The sequence below is a fragment of the Jaculus jaculus genome, chromosome 3 (assembly GCF_020740685.1).
Source record: "Jaculus jaculus isolate mJacJac1 chromosome 3, mJacJac1.mat.Y.cur, whole genome shotgun sequence".
NCBI classification, from domain to species: domain Eukaryota; kingdom Metazoa; phylum Chordata; class Mammalia; order Rodentia; family Dipodidae; genus Jaculus; species Jaculus jaculus.
Window position 1 is genome coordinate 86,092,739 of NC_059104.1, and position 21,401 is coordinate 86,114,139.

The 21,401-nt window shown below is 40.9% G+C and overlaps 1 protein-coding gene and 1 long non-coding RNA gene across 6 annotated transcripts in view; one reads left to right on the forward strand and one right to left on the reverse strand.

The window, feature by feature from the left end:
* The window catches only part of Fam118b (family with sequence similarity 118 member B), an 83,100-nt gene that overhangs the window by 43,899 nt on the left and 17,800 nt on the right, over window positions 1–21,401 (reverse strand). For 2 of the 5 annotated variants that reach the window (XM_045144789.1, XM_045144790.1), the window contains exon 2: window positions 13,299–13,450. The exons of 2 other annotated variants lie outside the window; for them this stretch is intronic. The gene's annotated coding sequence lies outside the window, so the exon portion shown is untranslated. Of the gene's footprint in view, window positions 1–13,298; window positions 13,451–21,401 lie in introns of those variants that run through there. One more of the 5 variants, XM_045144791.1, reaches the window with a different exon arrangement.
* Window positions 4,706–8,692, forward strand: LOC123459219. The gene is made up of 2 exons (XR_006636105.1): window positions 4,706–4,857; window positions 8,559–8,692. It is a non-coding gene; the product is annotated as an uncharacterized LOC123459219 (long non-coding RNA).

A 21,401-nucleotide genomic window follows, 5' to 3' on the forward strand; every position in this document is an offset into this window, starting at 1 on the left:
TGGGGAGGCAAAGATAGGAGCATCTCCTTGAATTCGAGGCCAGCCTGGGAATACAGAGTGAGTTCCAGGTCAGCCTGGGCTAGTGTGAGACCACACCTTGAAAAAAACAAAAACTGAGACATATCAGTCCACTGTAATTTATGATATTGTTGAATGCTATTAAAGCCTTTAAAATATAAGAAAAACTTGTATTTGAATGGGTATTTGACATTAAAGCTATAGACTTTGGTGTGACTAACAATAAATGGAGTGAAAATTTTAAAGATTAAAAAAAAATAGAAAGCACCAACTTTCTAGCAAATAAGTTTTACTTGAAAAATTCTGTGTAATGCTCAACAGCTATGTGAAAACTAGGCACTGCCAAGACACATACTCATGAAGTCCACTCAATTTAGAAGACAGGTGAACTAAATTCTCTGGCTGTGAGCACTATTTGTTATGTCCTCCTTACCACCACTGACCACCCACAAGAATTCTAGGTCAGTCCTATCATTTTCTCTGGAAAATATGCACTGTCACTTTCCCATGTTCTTGTTCTAACCAATGGCTAATTCCTGATGTCTACAATTTAGTGCTGGGCTTCCTTTTTTTCTTTACAAATGCCACAGTTCTGGAGGTCCATTTAGATGTGGTAGGTTCAGAAAATTAAACATGGCTAACAGCACTTGACTGCAATGTTTTAGATGCTATATTTTTAAAGGTTTACAGAGATTTAAAAAAATATATTTTTATTTATTTATTTGACAGAGAAAGAGGGAGAGGGAGAGGGCAAGAAAGGGGTGCCAGGGCCTCCAGCCACCGCAAACAAACTCCAGATGTGTGTGATCCCTTGTGTATCTGGCTAACATGGGTCCTTGGGAATCGAACCTGAGTCCTGTGGCTTTGCAGGCAAATGCTTTAACTGCTAAGCCATCCTTCCAGTCCCCAAGGTTTACAGAGATTTTACTAGATTAAGAGAAGGGGGACTGGAGAGATGGCTTGGCAGTTAAGGCACTTGCCTGTGATGCCTAAGGACTCAGGTTTGATTCCCCAGGACCTATGAAAAGACAGATGCACAAGGTAGCACATGCATCTGGAGTTCATTTGCAATGACTAGAGGCCCTGGAATGCCTATTCTCTCTCTCTCAAATAAATAAATAAACAATTTTAAAAAGAGAAGGAAAGAGGAGCAAGTATAGAAAGTTCTTGTTCATGAGAAAGTACAAGGTAAGCCTACTTAAAGAACGGAATTGGGGTCATATATAGGTTTGAAATGGGGAATGAACTAACCAGCCCTGAAGCCAAGTTTTGGGGGCTGAACTAACCATTAGGTTCTATTATTATTATTTTAATTTGAAAGGGCGAGAAAGCAGCAGAGAGAGAAAGAGAGAATAGGTGTGCCAGGGCCTCCAGCTGCTGCAAACAAACTCCAGATGTTTGCACCGCCTTGTACAGCTGGCTTATGTGGGTTCTGGGGACTTGAACCTGGGTCCTTTGGCTTTGCAGGCAAGTGCCTTAACCTCTACGCCATCTCTCCAGCTCATAACCATTAAGTTTTATTATTTTTAATAACTTACTTTCCTTTTTATTTTATTTGTGTGTGTGTGAGAGAGAGAGAATATGGGTGCTCCAGACAGATGTACCACCTTGTGTATCTGGCTTACAAAAGTCCTGGGGAACTGAACCTGGGTCCTTTGGCTTTGCTGACAAATGCCTTAACCATTAAGCAATCTCTCCAGCCCAGTAGGTTCTATTATTAATGAACCCAATGAAAAGTAATTCTGTATGTCCATACAAGACCTGATCATATACTCATTCTGTGTTTTCTTTTAAAAAATTATTTATTTAGATATATATACACACACACTGTATGTGTGTATGGGTGCACCAGGGCTTCTTGCTGCTATAAACAAATACCAGAAGCTCGCACTATTTTTGCATCTGGAAAGTGGTTTAGAAATTGAACTGGACCTGCAGCCTTTGCAAGCAAGCACCTCTAACTGCTGAGCCATCTTTCCACTCCTTCTCATCCTGCTTTCTTTTTTAATTTAATTTTTGGTTTTTCAAATTAGGGTCTCACTCTAGCCGAGGCTTGACCTGGAATTCACTATATAGTCTCAGGCTGGGCTCAAACTCTCAGCAATTCTCCTAGCTCAGCCTCCCATCCTTTCTAACAAAGTAGGATCTTGCTTTCAGTCTAGGAAAAAAACAAAAACAAACAAAAAAAAAAAACTTTCACCAAAGAGGACTGGTGCTACGTCCACGGCGACCTCGCCTGTGTAGCAAGCAGAAATGCTTCTGCACTGGAAGAGAGCTGAGGACAGAGGGCCAGCACTCCTCGGAGGGATGCCCCCGGTGACCCCTTGGCAGTCAGTTACTGTAAAGGTTCCTGCTGCCCATGAAGTCACGACGACCTAATTGCTGGCGCCAATGCTGTTTCTTTCCTGCTTTCTTCTAGCTGTTTGTCTAAGAACAGCTAATTCAACACTTATTAGTAATCATGCACGCAATCAGAGTACAAGAAACAATCTAAGTATTGAATGTGCCCCTCCTATGATTAGGGCAATGGAGAGAATGTATAACTCTACTAGGAATAAAAAATTAACTCTAGAACAGTTTTTAGATGGTGTAAAGTAAAAACAGCTTATGATGTTTGAGAACGATACTGAGCCTGAGAATATGAAAGTAGAAATGTTGATCGGTAGTGTTCATAAGAAACATGACAGTTCTGTAGAAAAGGAGTTACAAAACTTAGACATTCCCACCAGGAAACTTCCTGGGGGATATGTTCAGTACTTGATCAAGGGCAGATGGTGGACTCCTAGAGCTGGAATCTACTTAGTTCCACTCCCCTATGAGGGAGGATATGATGAATTCGGTAATAGATGGGTGAATTATGAAGTAAAAAGGAGGCTATGGCATTCTCTTCCATTTACGGGAACGCTTAACAAGGAAGCGTAAGCCTTGGTGTTTATACAGTCCTTGGGGTATAAGAAATAAGTAACCTGTTATTCACCTTACACCTAGTTTCTGTTTGTATAATGTTGTGGTCAATGATACAAGACGCCCTTCTTAAAAAATGGGTACAGTTCCTGCCTGATCAACATTACATGTATGCTTACAATAGAACAATACTCAAGATTGTTTAGATTAATGATTTCTGAGATCACTTGTTGGCTTGCTAAGTTTCTCTGTTCAATCTGTATAAAATCTTCATGAAACCTTCAGTAAATTGCAGCAGCATATTCTACCTAGAGTGTGTCTGTCTGTCATTTCCTCGCCGAATCCCGAGTTCTCCCTGAGCCTTCGCCCTTGTTCTCCCTCGGTCCTGATCTCCCCGAGAGTCAGTCCGCGGCAGGTGGCGCCCCGAACAGGGACCTGAAGGACAGGTAAGCTTTCTTTCTTTCTTTCCTCAGAACTTAGGATCGGCTCTCACCAGGGAACTGCAGTCCCGCCGGTAAAGGATCACCGGTTAAGAGTGAGTAATCACAAGGAAATCATGGGGCATTCAATGAGTAGAAATGAAAAGATGTTGGGGGTCATGGTACAGCGCATGTTGGCAAAAAATGGGTTTAATGTGTCCACAAAAGTTTTAGAAGAATTTATGCTTTTCTTATATCTAGAGGAGGCTATCAACAGGATGCTTCCTCCATCAGAAGGAACTAATCTTCTCCTTAAACAATTGGCTTGGGAAAATGCTAATGCGCTGTGCCAGGATTTAATGAGAAAGACAGGACAAATACAAGATTACATTAAAGCCTGTTTGGATGCCTCACCAGCGGTGGTACAGGGAATGGCCTACGCTGCAGCCATGAAGGGACAGAGATTCAGCGCCTATGTAAAAAAGACTTATGGGGGAGGAAAAGCCTCCCCACAAGGACCTGGTCCTATATGTTTTAAATGTAATAAGACAGGACATCTGCAGAAGGACTGCAGACAACAAAGTTCAGGCCCTAATAACAAGGGACCTGCTCCTGGATTATGTCCCAGGTGCAAGAAAGGAAAGCATTGGAAAAATGAATGTAAGTCTAAGTTCCATAAGGATGGGACCTCCCTGAATGGGGAAGAAAAAAAGGAAAATGAGTCAAAAAACTAGGAGGAAGGCAAGCTCCTAGCCCAGAACAAAAGGGAGCTCCCCCTCAAGAGCAGAAGGAATTAAAATTAAATCCTCTTGCTCCAGAGTTTACTATTCAACTTAAAAAAAAAAACAACTCCAACAATGTTACCAAAAGTACTTTAAAAAGAGTTGCTGACCGGTTCCTAAAAAAGGACCAAATATCTTAATAACCTCGGGAGGAGGATATGCTTGTATTTTCCCACAGGATGCGGACTCTCCCATCTGGATCCCTGACAGGCTCGTCCGGCCACACTTTACGCAGGCGCAGGAGACAGCTAAAGAGGAACAACAAACAGCTACTCCGACAGATGGAGAAACTGAAACTGAAAACGACACGGGGACATAATTTGACATGGACAAAGATAAGAACTCTCACTCGAGAAGCAAAAGAATTAATAATCAGCCAGGGAAAACCCCTGACTGCTTACATGTATTTTGTGGCATTTTTTGTCTCTGCTCTCCGCGCCGGCTGAAGTTCAGGAAATTCCCTATTGGACATATGTTCCTAGCCCCCCTTTTGTTACAGCCTGTGGGTTGGTTGGATCAGGAGCCTATTAAAATCTTAACCAATGATTCTATGCGCATAGGCGGAACTCAAGACTCGGAAGTCAGACTGAGTACCTCCTCTTTTATTAACTTTGAGGGCAGAGCAGATTCTTTACCAATCTGCCTTGTGCTCCAAGGGGGAGGGGTACCAGTAGGCTGTTTGCGCACCAGCTATCGGACGTTCCTAACGGACGCTCCGGATAGAACAGATCGTGGTAAGAGATGGATGTGGGTTCTACAAATACAGACTTTAGGTTTTCCTAATTATAATGAGACACATCAACAAGTTACAGAATTGCCTTTACCATCCTGTATATTAAAATATAGAGACAGGAATCAGTATTGGGACTCTTCTCTCACAAAATATCCTGCTTGGTTAACTTGTGGCTTCCCGAATGCTGCTACATATTATAATCCAAAAAGCTCTGATGTTAAAATATGGGATTATTCTGCTTCCTCAGGGGAAGGCAAATATGAGAACTATATTAAAAATAATAAGGATAAATTTAATGGGTTTGAATTAGGAGATATGCTAGGGGAAAAAATAAAAAGATGGTTTTCTCAAGGCTATGTGGAACCAACCTGGGTAGCCACAGAAGGAAATATATCTAGAACTCATTCAGATTTATTCAGGTTGGTTGCTGCTGCAAATATGCTTCTTGAAAGACAGCCTAACACTACAAAACCTATACCTTATGGGCTTAAAGCTTGTGCTGCTTATCCTAATGCTCTATTGATTGCTCAACAAAATTTTGTTAATATTACTAAAGTAGGAAAATCTTATCAAATTCATTGTTATTCTTGTAAACTTACTAATTGTATCTCCTCAGGAGACACTAAGAATTTAGGAGTAATGCTCATTGTTAGACGGCCTCCTTATGTGATGTTGCCAGTAGAATTAGGTGATGATCCTTGGTATGATAATTCTGCTCTTCAAGTGTTAAAAACATTTAATGCACTATTGCGGCCAAAGAGGTTTGTTGCTGCTTTGATTCTTGGTATCGCAGCTTTAATTTTGATACTCACCACTTTCGCTATTGCTACTACAGCATTAATAGAGGAAATCCATACAGCTCATTATGTTAATGCTTTAAATAAAAACATTACTTCCGCCCTGATGGAACAGGCTGCCATAGATACTAAATTAGAAGCAAAAATAAATATTCTCGAGGAAGTAGTTCTGGCTCTAGGACAAGACCTAGCTAATTTAAAAACTACATTATCTACTAGGTGTCATGCTAGTTTTCAGTCAATTTGTGTTACACCTCTTCCATATAACTCATCAGAAACATGGGATAAGGTAAAGGCTCATTTGCAAGGAGTATGGAAGGATAATGATGTTACTCATGATATAGATACATTACAAAAAGATATTTCTGCCATTAGTCAGTCTCATCTACAAATGGGAGGTTTAAAAACCTTAGCTAGGGATTTAGAACAGCGAGTTCGCTCTCTTAATCCTCTAGATTGGATTCAATACTTTGTTTTGATTGGCGTGCTGCTTTTATTAATACTTTTAGTGGTCTTTCTGTTTCCTATTCTTCTTAAATGCCTTTTCAGCACTGTGGCTGCCGTGAAACAGGAAGTCTTTGAGCTTCATTTTAAAAACAAAAAAGGGGGAACTGCTACGTCCACGGCGACCTCGCCTGTGTAGCAAGCAGAAATGCTTCTGCACTGGAAGAGAGCTGAGGACAGAGGGCCAGCACTCCTCGGAGGGATGCCCCCGGTGACCCCTTGGCAGTCAGTTACTGTAAAGGTTCCTGCTGCCCATGAAGTCACGACGACCTAATTGCTGGCGCCAATGCTGTTTCTTTCCTGCTTTCTTCTAGCTGTTTGTCTAAGAACAGCTAATTCAACACTTATTAGTAATCATGCACGCAATCAGAGTACAAGAAACAATCTAAGTATTGAATGTGCCCCTCCTATGATTAGGGCAATGGAGAGAATGTATAACTCTACTAGGAATAAAAAATTAACTCTAGAACAGTTTTTAGATGGTGTAAAGTAAAAACAGCTTATGATGTTTGAGAACGATACTGAGCCTGAGAATATGAAAGTAGAAATGTTGATCGGTAGTGTTCATAAGAAACATGACAGTTCTGTAGAAAAGGAGTTACAAAACTTAGACATTCCCACCAGGAAACTTCCTGGGGGATATGTTCAGTACTTGATCAAGGGCAGATGGTGGACTCCTAGAGCTGGAATCTACTTAGTTCCACTCCCCTATGAGGGAGGATATGATGAATTCGGTAATAGATGGGTGAATTATGAAGTAAAAAGGAGGCTATGGCATTCTCTTCCATTTACGGGAACGCTTAACAAGGAAGCGTAAGCCTTGGTGTTTATACAGTCCTTGGGGTATAAGAAATAAGTAACCTGTTATTCACCTTACACCTAGTTTCTGTTTGTATAATGTTGTGGTCAATGATACAAGACGCCCTTCTTAAAAAATGGGTACAGTTCCTGCCTGATCAACATTACATGTATGCTTACAATAGAACAATACTCAAGATTGTTTAGATTAATGATTTCTGAGATCACTTGTTGGCTTGCTAAGTTTCTCTGTTCAATCTGTATAAAATCTTCATGAAACCTTCAGTAAATTGCAGCAGCATATTCTACCTAGAGTGTGTCTGTCTGTCATTTCCTCGCCGAATCCCGAGTTCTCCCTGAGCCTTCGCCCTTGTTCTCCCTCGGTCCTGATCTCCCCGAGAGTCAGTCCGCGGCAGACTGGGGAAATTGTTCAGTGGCTAAAGGTGCTTGCTTGCCAAAACTGCCAGCCTGGGTTGGCCTGGGTTTGATTCCCCAGTGCCCACGTACAGCTAAATGCACAAAGTGGCACACATGCATCTGAAGTTACAGTAGCAAGAGGCTCTGAGGTACCCATTCTCTCTCTCCCTCCCCCTCCTCTCTCAGCTTGCAAGTAAAGAGATAAAATAAAAGATGTGGGCTGGAGAGATGGCTTAGCGGTTAAGCGCTTGCCTGTGAAGCCTAAGGACCCCGGTTCGAGGCTCAGTTCCTCAGTTCCCCAGGTCCCACGTTAGCCAGATGCACAAGGGGGCGCACACGTCTGGAGTTCGTTTGCAGAGGCTGGAAGCCCTGGTGCGCCCATTCTCTCTCTCTCCCTCTATCTGTCCTTCTCTCTGTGTCTGTCTCTCTCAAATAAATAAATAAATAAAAATTAAAAAAAATAAAATAAAAGATGTTTCATATGACAATATCTCACAAGTATATCCCAGTGGCATATCATATTACGTAAATCATATTTATCCTTTCTAGAATATTGCTTCCAGAAAAACATCTATCTTAGCATTTATCCTAAACAGTATGTATTCTTGCTAAAAAGAGCATCAGGGTTAACTACAGAAACGTGACACAGAATTCCCAACATTCATCAATTGACTAGTCCACCCATGACCACTGAATCCTATTTCAATAGGCTCTGCTAGGAATAGCTGAAGGAAAATGCTTTCCTGCCACAAGAAAACCAAACCATTACCTAAGGTAGCTTCTTCATTATTCATGACTGCTAAGGCTAACAAGAGTGCAGCAAAATAAAAAGTCAAATACTTGGTAAATGCCCAGAAAAGTAACAGCAAAGCCATTAACAAAAATTTTCAGGCCCAAATCCTCATATAAGCCAGAACACTTATCCAGGTATGTTAGCTCAGATCTAAAACCCCAGTCTTGAGTGTATAGCAAGTTTGAGGTCAGCGTGGCCACTTAGACCCGATCGCAACAAAACCAAAAAGGACAGAACATTTATTGCTCTAAAACCTGTCTCTGGCAGAAAATAGAATGCTAGGAGGAAAAAAAATTAAGATGATTTTCTAGGAAAAACTGAGTAATAAATGGCTCTTCTCTCCGCTTAGGACTGAGTGAAGTCCTCTTTCTCACCTATGTGTCTCTCTCTCAGGCTTCAAGCAAGTACCATGCTACAAGGAAACTGGAATACACTGCGGAAGACTGGCAGGTGGAGGAAGACAGGTGGAGAGAGAAAGTTTAATTTTTTTCAGCATTTTTGCCAGTAAATAAAAGATCTACAAGTGATATGCTTGAGTGTGGAACATTTCTGACTTTCCAAAAAAAGAAACAACAACAACAACAAAAAACCCCACAGTTCATAGCAAGCTTTCCCTTCTGTGTGTAAAAATGAAAGTGACTGGAATGAAGAGCAGCCCATTTTTGTAGCATGAACACAAAAATGGTTAAATCTAGTCCTCTGATGAATGAGAAGAAACCAGACCACTATAACCGTGGATTGTGGACTAATTCCATCCCATCTGGTTTTTAGCAGCTGGATTGGGGGGGGGGGGATACTCAGTATATGGTACTACAAAAAGGTCCTTAGTAAGCTTGTTGACAGTGAACAAACTGGGTAAGATATTTTGCTTGGATAGTTGACTAACTCAGTTCATAATGTAGACTGCAGCCTTTTCTCAACACACAAAGTAAGCTGTTTCATCCTTTCAAGACCCATGCACAGACAGGAATGATGTCTAGCTGTGCACGAATTTCATTCTTCTCTGCAACCTAGGTTTGAAATATATCCTCTACCCATGGCTAACTTACTCCCCCTATTATTCTCAAGTGTGCCTGATACCCTTGACCTTCTGTCAGATGAGATCTGTATAAAATTCATTTCTTGAAAACCTGCTGAGTCACTGATAACAGACTAGCTACACTGATGTTATTTATTCTTGGTGTTTTACCAGCAAACAACTATCAATATTTGAATAATGTGAAAAGAGCCTTATCAGAAGTAGGGTTTCTGAAAGACCTTAAGAACTGTGAGGAATAAGTAACAGTTGGGCATTGTGATGTTATAGGTGCTATTCTGATATCACAGTAAAAAACTGTGATGTAACAATGGAGCACTGTGATGTCACAGCAGGACACTGATATCATAGTGTGGCATTGTGCTATGACACTGGGACATTGTGATGTTACAGCTAAGCATTCCGATGTGACAGTAGGGTGTTCTGATGTGGCAGTGGGGCATTCTGATGTTACACAGAGTCCTTGAACGTCACAGTGTGGCACCATGATGTGGTAGTAAGGTGTTACAGTAGGGATAACTCCAAATTCTAATAAGTAAGTTAACTCAAGTCCTCAAATAAGTCATACTTATATTTCCAGCTCATAAGCTTAGATGCACTTTTTATCAGTTATTTTCTATTATAAAGCCAGAGTAACATCATGCATAAGGAACAAAATTGTTTCAGGAAGGAATAACTGAACATCTTAATTACAATCCTGTTTAAATTACAAGTTGGTGACTAGAGGTAATGACTTTACCAATAACAACTTCTTTCTTTTTTAGTGTTTCTTCTCCTATGAAGCTTATGAGAAGATATATCCTGAAAACAATGACATACGTTGCTAAGAAAGGAGTCTTAAAATATATAATCTAAATAGTTCTAAGTAGTTCTATCTTATAAACAATTTCATCACATAATTATTCACTAAAAACTAAGTTAGTGCTGAGGACACTTGCCAAATTAAGAAAAGAAAAACAAAGAAAGGAAGGAAAGAAAGAGGAATGGAGGAGGAAAAAGAATGAAATGAAGGGAAGCAAAGGAGGAAAAAAAAAAATCAATCTTAAAAATTTTAAGACTTATAACCCTAGATGCATGTGCTACTTTGTGCATCAGACTTTGTGTGGGTACTGGGGAGTCGAACCCGGGAAGTCAGACTTTGCAAGCAAGTGCTTTTCACTACAGAACCATCTCTCCAGCTCTAGAAATCAATCTTTAAGGGCAAGAGTTTATGTTCTAATGGGGAGATTATAGGCTCTAGGATGGAAGGTACCAGCTACTGTTGTTTGGCTAAATGGTTATGTTGTACCTATAAAACTGCTTTCTAAATATTTATGTCCATGCCCACAGATTATTGCTGCTCTCACCTTGTCAGAGAAGCTTCTTTTTGTATTTGGCAGTGACTACTGAGGAAACTCAAAACTCATCAAACTGTCAAGAATAAGTGACTATGCAGTGCCCAGAGATTAACCCCATCCCTCTCATTCACAGGTTATTCTAGATTCTGTTTAGTTGACATTGTATAAATTGTCACAGTTGGGAAAATCCTTTAAGAAAAACCAAAATGGCTAGGAAAGTATAACTCACCTAATTTTCAGCCCTTTTCACTTCTTGAGGATTTATGACTTAACTAGTAATGAAAATTACAAAATTAAAATTTGGAAAACTGAAAAAGCCACATTTTGATGACATGAAGCCTGGCAAATTTCCTTTTCTATTTATTTATTAACTTTTTGAAATTGACAACTTCCATAATTACAGACAATAAAGCCCTTCCCTCCCCTACTTTCCCCATCACATATCCACCCTCCATCATATCCCCTCACCCTTTCAATTAAGTCTCTTTTATTTTGATATCATCATCTTTTCCTCCTAAGACTCCTAAGGGTCTTGTGTAGTAGGCACTGCAAGGTCATGGATAATGAGGCCCAATGTGTATCAGGAAGACTGAACTGTAAGCAGTTCTACCCTGCCTTTGGCTCTTACAATCTTTCCACCACCAATTTCACAATGGATCCTGAGCCATGGAAGGTGTGATAGAGATGGTTCAGTGCTGAGCATTCCTCTGTCACTTCTCAGCACTATGGTGGCTTCTGAGTCATTCCAGTGGCCAACAAAGACTGGCAAATTTTATGATTAAATTCCCACATAGCTAGGTGTGGTAGCACATACCTTTAATTTCAGCACTTGGGAGGCTGGGATAAGAGGATCAGTCTGGGCTACACAGCAAGACCTTGTCTCCAACAACCAAAGCCAAAAGCTCCCATCACTCTGTAGTGATTGAGTTCACTGCTAGCACCAACAGAAACACCTTAAAGGTCCTTGCATAATCATCTTGAAATCCAAACCCCATTAATAGCCAAACCAAAAGTAGAGCAAAGATACAAAGTGGATGTTTTACACTTATTCTTAGAATTAACTGAAAGGAAAGTAAATCAAGTGTTGTACAACATTAAGATAGAAACAGCCAGGTCCAACTTATTATAAGATTATTTTTGAAATCATGTTCAACTGCATATATTATCTTTCAATTTTATCTTTGAGACAGGGTCTCATGTCTCAGGCTGACCTCAAACTCTCTGTAGCTGAGGATATCCTTGAACTTCTAATTTACCTGTCTCTACTTCCCAGGTGCTAGGATTACAGGATTGAGCTACAACACCCAGCTTTCAAATGTGTAATATTTTAGATATGATTGATATAATGGGAACCTATCATAGGTTCTCAATTATGTATGAAACCCCACTACCATTATACTCAAAGGATTTTAAGAAGGAGCTTATTTGAATGCATTTTTTCCTTTTCATTTTTTAAAAAGTCACTGTGTACATTTTTATTATTTGTTTTTTGTTTTTTTTTTTTTTCTTTTGGTTTTTCAAGGTAGGGTCTTACTCTGGTCCAGGCTGACCTGGAATTCACTAGTAGTCTCAGGGTGGCCTCAAATTCCAGTGATCCTCCTACTCCTGCCTCCCAAGTGCTGTGATTAAAAGTGTGTGCCACTACACTGGCTGCTATCATTTGGTTTTTCGAGGTAGGGTCTCACTCTAGCCCAGGCTGATCTGGAATTCACTCTGTATTCTCAGGGTGGCCTCAAACTCAGTGATCCACCTACCTCGCCTCCCAAGTGCTAGGATTAAAGACGAACACTACCACTCCCAGGTACCTTTTCATTTTTCATTCAACGGTTTTAGATTTCCATTAATGCTAGGTTCCCAACCTTCCTGCCTAGAATGCAATGGCACTGGAGGCCCCCAAATGAATTACAAGTCCTTTTTAAGAAAAAGAGGAGGAAAGGTCATCCAGGCATGGTGGCATAAACCTATAATCCCAACACTAAGAAGCTGAAGCAGGTTCTCAAATTCGAGGCCAGCCTGGGCTTCGTACTGAAACTCTATCTCCAAAAAGTCAAAAAGAAAAGGAGTAGAACTCTGGATTTGGAGGTGATCTCTCTACCGTTCTGCCTAGTGGGGAGAAAGGACTTCAATTTCTTAACAGTCCCATTAATTTCCAGTTACATGGACTTGTGCCATTTTCCTTTTTTCCATAAGCAGAAAGTGGAATGCTGTGCCTTAGTAGGTCAAAGACCATGCTTCTAAACATGCTCTTGTAATCTTACCTCAGCTTCAACCTCCTAAAAGTAACCTAGAAACAATGAAAAACAGTTCACAGAATAGCACTTCATCAGAAAACAAGTACAAAATGAGAAGGCAATCAACCAGAAGTTTAAGAAATAAAAGGACAGTCCATTTATAACATAACATTCAGAAGAACATAGGAAACATGAGTCACGGGCCAGGAAGGCTGGAACAGCGCAAGGATAAACACAGCATCATGCAAGCTCCTTTGGAAAGAGCACTGTACTTCTGAAACAAAGATGTTGCTGCATGGGTTCAGCACAGAGCACACTTGATAGGCATACAACCCTGCCAACATTCTACTACTCTGGCCATTGATTAGATCTTATGAAAACAGTGTGATCAAAGTAAGATCAGAAACATGGAACACAGAAAATTTCACCACCTCATCCCAGAAAAATATGGATCACCAAATAAAAATGCTAAAAGGATCTGGTGCTGATGAACTAGAAGAAAAAGAAAAGGGGACATGATAAAACTTACTTTTGGGTATTAAGTATTAAGGTGCTTGCCTGCAAAGCCAAAGATCCAGGCTCAATTTTCAAGGACCCACAGATGCCAGATGCACACGGTGGTGGAGGCTGGAAGCCCTGCCATGCCCATTCTTATCTGCCTGTCTCCTTCTCTCTCTCTTTCTAAAAAAAAAAAAAAGTAAATAAATAAAAATTAAAAAACTTTTTATTTTTGTGGAGGTACCGAGGATTGACTCTACAGCTAGTAGTGCTAGTAGGCAGGCACTCTACTACTTAGTAGCTCTCCTTACTTTTTTTGAGACATGGTCTTACTAAATTGCTAAATCGTCCAGGCTGCCCTTGAACTCACTCTGAAGCTTAGACAGGCTTGAAGTTGTGATCTTTATGGTCCTTTTTTTGTTTTGTTTTTTTGCGGTAGGTTCTCGCTTTAGCGCAGGCTGGCTTGGAGTTCATTATGTAGTCTCAGGGTGGCCTCGAACTCATGGTGATCCTCCTACCTCTGCCTCCTGAGTGCTGGGATTAAAGGTATGCACCACCATGCCTGGCTTTCCTTACGGTTATGAAGTACCTGCAATCACAGGCCTGTGCAGTGAAAATCTGCTATTTAGAGGCTGGAGGGATGGCTTAGTAGTTAGGGTGTTTGTCTGCAAAGCCAAAGGACCCAGGTTCAATTCCCCAAGACCCATGTTAGCCAGATGCACAAGGGGGCACATGTGTCTGGAGTTTGTCTGTAGTGGCTGGAGGGCCTGGCGCACTCATTCTCTCTCTCTCTCTCCCTCTTTTTCTGTTGAATAAATAAATATATTTTAAAAACCCTACTGTTTGATTTGTTTTTGAGATAGGATCTTAAGAAACTCAGGCTAGTTAAACACATAATGTAGCTGAAGATGACTGGTTTCCTGATCCGCCTGCCTCAACTCCCCCAAGTACTGGGATTACATGTATGTGGCACCACCTACTTGGCAAATACTTCTCTTTCTTTTACTCTCTTTCTAATTTCATAGTACTGGGAATTGTATCTAGGGGCCTTGCATATGCTAAGAAACTCCATTCCACCACAGAGATACCAAAGCCTGTTTTAAAAGGCAGTTTCTCAACTAACCCCAACCCTCACCCTGTCTCTAGTCTCTGTTTATCTCAGAAACAAGTGTACTTCGTTGGCCCTTCTGCCATAAACAAACATAACATCAAAAACAAAGTCTTTAAGCTTTCAACATGGAGGTCTATAAATTGAAAAGGGAAAACCTTTGTTGCCCTACTGAAGTCCTGGAGATGGAACTCAAGGTCTTGAACACATGAGGCAAGCACTCTACCACTGAACTACCATAAAATCTTTAGTTTTTCTAAATGCTATGTCTATGAGCATGTGATCCAACTCTGGTTTTTTATTTACTGAAAAAGAGATTAACTGCTCAGCTGCCCTATGAACTGAATTTTAAAAACTTTGCATTACTTTGGAATCACTTAATTTAGGACATGTGTGGGTGTTTAAAGATGTGCTTAAAGATTACCATCTGCAGAACATTCATGAAATAGATTTTCTTTGCCTAATTATTGATTCATTTGGCTATGAACTTTCAAAACTAGCTGAGAAGAAACTCATTTCTAGAAATCTACATTGGTCTCTACATAATTTCTCAAATAGGCCTGTGTACTTGGGCTTAAGGCCTTTCTTTTTCTGCCCTAGATGTTTCTTTTGCCTGGAATGCTCTTTATCCATCTATACACACAAAGGTTTCCAATCCTTTTCTCAAATTACAGCTAATGACTGGATGCAATTGAAGATACACATTCTTCTCTACTTTCTCTTACTGTGCCAACTATATTTATTAGTGATATATAACAACATATGCTTACTATGCTATTATTACTATTTTGCTTACTATTTGTATCTGACATCTCTCATTGGAAAGTAAGTTCCTCAAAGACAGGACCTTCTGTCAGTCTATGAATATTCTGCAGAACAGTGCCTGCACATAGAAAACATTCAAATATGTATCAAAAAACAATCAGACAAAAGATGGTTCACTGGGATTACAAGAAATTTCTTATGAACCAGAAAAAGCATTTCCAATTAAAAGAAGCACTTTGCTAACCAGGCATACTTAAATCTAGGAGTTAGGCACCAACATGCCATCTAAAAAGGGGGTCGGGTTGAAGAGATGACTTATCAGTTAAGGCACTTGTCAGCAAAGCCAAAGGACCCAAGTTTGATTCCCCTGTACCCACATAAAGCCAGATGCACAAGGTGGCACATGTGTGTGGAGTTCATTTGCAGTGGCTAAAGGCCCTAGTGCACCCATTCTTTTCATCTGCCTCTTTCTCTCTTTCTTTCTCTTTTTTTTCTCTTTCTCAAGTAAATAAACAAATACCCAATTGCTTCTTTTAATGCAAGAAAAATCATAAAAAGTTTCTAATAGAACAAATGGGAAAATCGTATACACAAGTAAATTAACATTGAGACTATCGTTCCTCAATTTAACAATGGTCACAAGAATGAATGAAAGTGAAGTGATTCAGCAGGCAAATTTAGGACTTCAGACTTAAGCTTTGAAGACCATCATTTGGCACTAAGTGAATATTATATCTATAAGGCACTTTGATAACTCAAGTTTCAGATACTAAGATGTGATTTTTCTGTGTGTGTACATATGTGGTGTATATGTGTGTTCATGTGCATGTGGAGGCCAGAGGTCAACATTGGTGTCTCCCTTAACCTGCCTTACTTTTTTGAAACAGGGTATCTCACTGAATCTGGAACTCACAGATTCAGCTAGACTAGCTAGTGAGCAAGGCCTGGGGATCTCAACTCTGCCTCTCCAGCACAGGGATAAAAGCATACTCCACCACACCCAGCATTTACATGAGGGTCAGGGATCCAAACTTAGGTCTTCATGCTTGCATGGCTCCTTCCTGGATAAGCCACCTCTCCAACGCTATGAACTGATTTTTAAAGGCAGATTCTTTTCTATTTTCATTTTTTCTCTCCTCTTCCCCCTCCTCCTGGGATTACATGTATGTGGCACCTTTTTGAAGCAGGGTTTTACTATATATTCCTGGTTGGCCTTCAACTCAACAATCTTCTGGCCTCTGCTTCCAAAGTGCACCACCATACCCGGCTACAACAGATTTTTGTTTTCTAGTTGCACTGGGGATGGAACACAGGGCCCTGTACATGTGAGGCAAACCTACTATTGAGCTACTGAGCCTGGTCCCTAGCCCTTTAAAGTTCATTATTATTATTATTATTTTTTTTTTTTTTTGAGGTACGGTCTCACTCTAGCCCAGGCTGACCTGGAATTCACTATGGAGCCTCAGGGTGGCCTCGAACTCATATCAATCCTCTTACCTCTGCCTCCTGAGTGCTGGGATTAAAGGCATGTGCCACCACGCCCGGCTAGGATTCATTATTTATTATTTGTTTTGAAACAGGGTCTCACTATGTAGCCCAGGCTGGCCTTCAACTTGTGTCAATTCTCCTGCTTCAGCCTTCCCAATGCTGGAATTACAGACTTGCACCACCATACTTGGACCCTTAAGGATGGATTCTTATCAGAACTCTTTCTAGCAAAAGCAACATGGACAGGGCTGGGGATATCCCAGTTGGTAAAATTTGCCTTGTAAGCATGAGGACCTGAGTTCAATCCCCAGAACCACATAAAATGCCAGGCATGGTAGTGCCTACCTGTAATTCCAGCACTGGGGAGGCAGAAGCAGGAGGGTCTCTCTGGGGTGAGCTGACCAGCCAATCTAGCCTAAAGAGCTCTAGGTGAATAAGAGAGCTTGTCTCAAAGGAGGTGGATGGTGTTTTCTGGAGGTAACACCTGATGCTGTCCTCTGGCCTCCACACACTCCTGCATACATGTGCACAGGTACACGCACACTCGTGTGTGCCCACACACATGAAACTGCATACATACTCACACACAGAAACTCAAGGCTAAGAAACCAGTTTTTCCATTATCTAAAGTCCCTTACAATTAAGAGGGAAAAGAAAAGCTTAAGGAGTAGCAAAAGATCTCAAAACATAAATTGGTTAAGTAAAACCATTCCACATTCTGTCCTTGTGTTTAATAACACTTAAAATCATCATTGTTACAAGCCCTGGTATGGTCCAGAATCAGCTACTGGTTCAGTCTTTTCCATCTCTCACTGGGCTCCACCAGCTCACATACTACCATCACAGGCTGGCTTTCCAGTGCTCTCATCCACCTGCCTCACCTATACTTTGACTCCTTATTTTCATCTCTTAATACTTGCAATTATTGGCCTCTCCCACAAGAGTAAATCCTCTCTGAGGACAGAGGGTCTAACTGATCATTCTCTACCTAACCTAATTTCTATCAGATAGTATTTATAGCAAATTGTTCAAATATTTGCTGATCCAATGACTGTGCTCCTCCTATGAGGTTAAGTCTGAGATCCACTGATAATTTTTCTAAACTATTAAAAACCGAGATAAATAGGTAAAGTCACCATATTTTCTTTCATGCCATATAAATTCCTCCCACAGTTAGTGTTGTACAGCAAATCCCTCCACACTGAAAATAGACAATTATTGCTAAGTTTATCAAAAACAGCTGGGACAACTCATGAGTGACATTTAAGACTGGGCTTGTTCATCTAAAAAAATGTTCTACGTCACTAGTCATCAGGGAAATGCAGATTAAAACTACACTGAGATTCCATCTCACTCCTGTCAGATTAGCCACCATCATGAAAACAAATGATCATAAATGTTGGCGGGGATGTGGAAAAAAAGGAACCCTTCTACACTGCTGGTGGGAATGCAATCTGGTCCAGCCATTGTGGAAAACAGTGTGGAGGTTCCTAAAACAGCTAAAGATTGATCTACCATATGACCCAGCTATAGCACTCCTAGGCATATATCCAAAGGACTCATCTCATTTCCTTAGAAGTACATGCTCAACCATGTTTATTGCTGCTCAATTTATAATAGCTGGGAAATGGAACCAGCCTAGATGTCCCTCAACAGAAGAGTGGATAATGAAGACGTGGCACATTTATACAATGGAGTTCTACTCAGCGGTAAAGAAAAATGAAGTTATGAAATTTGTAGAAAAATGGATGGACCTGGAAAGTATTATACTAAGTGAGGTAACCCAGGCCCAGAAAGCCAAGCGCCACATGTTCTCTCTCATATGTGGATCCTAGCTACAGATGATTGGGCTTCTACGTGAGAATGAAAATACTTAGTAGCAGAGGCCAGTAAGGTAAAAAGGAGACATCAAGGGTAGAGAAAGGAAGGGAGGAGGATACTTAATAGGTTGATATTGTATATATGTAATTACAATGATTGTAATGGGGAGGTAATATGATGGAGAATGGAATTTCAAATGGGAAAGTGTGGGGGTGGGGAGGGAGGGAATTACCATGGGATATATTTTATAATCATGGAAAATGTTAATAAAAATTAAAAAAAAAAGAAAATGTTAATAAAAATTAAAAAAAAAAAAGATTGGCCTTGTTGACATCCTCCCATAGAATGAAGGGTGTAGGAAAGGTCTTTGGACTTCCATTGAGACCTCAGGCATTCGCTGTGTGTGCCAGCTGTGAGCAATGATGCACAAGGGTGGGAGGCTCAGGGGAGACAGAGTACATAGAAGGTAGAAGATCAAGGGATTGGGAACTCCACCTAAGCAGCTGTGGGGGAGGTTGTCATTCTTGCTGGGTAAGATTTCTTGATGTTACTTGCAGCTATTTTGGGGTCTTCACGCTCTGTAAGTAAGTATCCTGCTCTATAACTAACCCCAATAAATTCAGTGGCTCATCAAAACTGGTTTTGGGAGGGGCTGGAGAGATGGCTTAATTGCTAAGGCCATTGCCTGAAAAACCTAACAACCTGAGTCTGAGTCCCCAGCACCCACATAAAATCAGAAGCACAAAGTGGTAGTCTGAGACTACAAAGTGAATTCCAGGTCAGCCTAAGCTGAAACGAGATAGCTTAGCTGTTAAGGCACTTGCCTTAAAGTCTTAGGACCCAAGTTTGATTTCCCAGAACCCAAATAAGCCAGATGCACACAGTGGCACATGCATCAAGATCATTTGCAGTGGCTACAGGTCCTGGCATATGGTGTCTCTCTCTCTCTCTCAACTAAATAAATAAAAAATAAAATATTAAAAAAAAAAAACTGGGGCCTGGAGAGATGGCCTAGTGATTAAGGAGTTTGCCTGCAAAGCCTAAGGACCCAGGTTTGATTCCCCAGTACCCAATAAGCCAGATGCACAAGGTGGCACATGTATCTGGAGTTCATTTGCAGTAGCTAGAAGCCCTGATGCACCCATTCTCTTATCTGCCTCTTTCTCTCTCAAACAAATAAATCAAATATGTTTTAAAAGCTGACTCTGGGGCTGGAGAGATGGCTTAGCAGTTAAGTGCTTGCCTGTGAAGCCTAAGGACCTCGGTTCGAGGCTCGGTTCCCCAGGTCCCATGTTAGCCAGATGCACAAGGGGGCGCACGTGTCTGGAGTTCGTTTGCAGTGGCGTGCCCATTCTCTCTCTTTCCCTCTATTTGTCTTTCTCCCTGTGTCTGTTGCTCTCAAATAAATAAATAAAAAATGAACAAAAAGTATTTAAAAAAAAAAACTGACTCTGGTACAATCGTGCTTTGGTCTGCTTTCTGTGCCCTACCTGGGGTGTAGACAGATGTATGTTCATGTTGGAGGAGCAGTTTCTCGCAACAGATAGCATCTCCCAATCACTGGTTTAAAGATTCTTTACCATTCAAGTTTTCTCCTTTCCAACTACACAGAATGAAATTAAGGGGTCACATATGACTTTTGCTGAAAGTCTACAATGAGTTTTTTTTAAATCTTTTTTTTAAATATCTTTTTTTAAAAATTTATTTATTTATTTGAGAGCGACAGACACAGAGAGAAAGACAGAGGGAGAGAGAGGGAATGGGCGCGCCAGGGCTTCCAGCCTCTGCAAACGAACTCCAGATGCATGCGCCCCCTTGTGCATCTGGCTAACGTGGGACCTGGGGAACGGAGCCTCGAACCAGGGTCCTTAGGCTTCACAGGCAAGCGCTTAACCGCTAAGCCATCTCTCCAGCCCTTTTTTAATCTTTTAAAAACATTTTATTTTATTTTATTTTTTGTTTTTCGAGGTAGGGTCTCACTCTGGCTCAGGATGACCTGGAATTCACTATGGAGTCTCAGGGTGGCCTTGAACTCACGGTGATCCTCCTACCTCTGCCTCCCGAGTGCTGAGATTAAAGGTGTGCGACACCACACCCGGCTAAAAATATTTTATTTTTATTTATTTATTTAACAGAGAAAGGAGAGACAGGGAGAGGAAGGGAAAGAGGGAGAGGGGGAAAGAAAGAGAGGGAGAACGAATAGGTGTACCAGGGCCTCAGCCACTGTAAATGAACTCTAGACACATAGCTCCCTTATACATCTGGCTAACATGTGTCCTGGGGAATTGAACCAGAATCCTTTGCAGGCAAACGCCGTAACTGTTAAACCATCCCTCCAGCCCCCTCCTTTTTTTTTTAATATGGTGGGGTAGCCCAGGCTAACCCTCAAACTCATAGCAATCCTACCTTTGCATACTGAGTGCTGGGATTAAAGGTGTACACCACCACACCTTGCTACCAATGTGTTTTATGAAACAAAGCTACATGTACCCATCTCAATTTATATAGTTTCCTATGGCCTGACCATAATTATATTGTAGAGTTTTTCTTTTTCTTTTTTCAAGGTAGGGTTTTCACTCTAGCTCAGACTGACCTGGAATTTATTATGTAATCTCAGGGTGGCCTCGAATTTACTACAATCCTCCTACTTCTGCCTCCCAAATGCTGGGATTAAAGATAGAGTTGGGTTTTTTAAAGTATATTTTATTTACGGGGGGGGGGTGGGAGAGAGTGTGTGTGTGTGTGTGTGTGTGTGTGTGTGTTTGTGTGTGTCAGGGCCTCCAGCCACTGCCAATGAACTCCCGACACATATGCCTCCTTGAACATCTGGTTTATGTGGGTCCTTTTGCTTTGCAGGCAAATGCCTTAACCACTAAGCCATCTCTCCAGCCCTTTTGTAGAGTTTTAACATGATAGGAATTCTATGAGTCACAAGTTGTGGAATTTTCATGT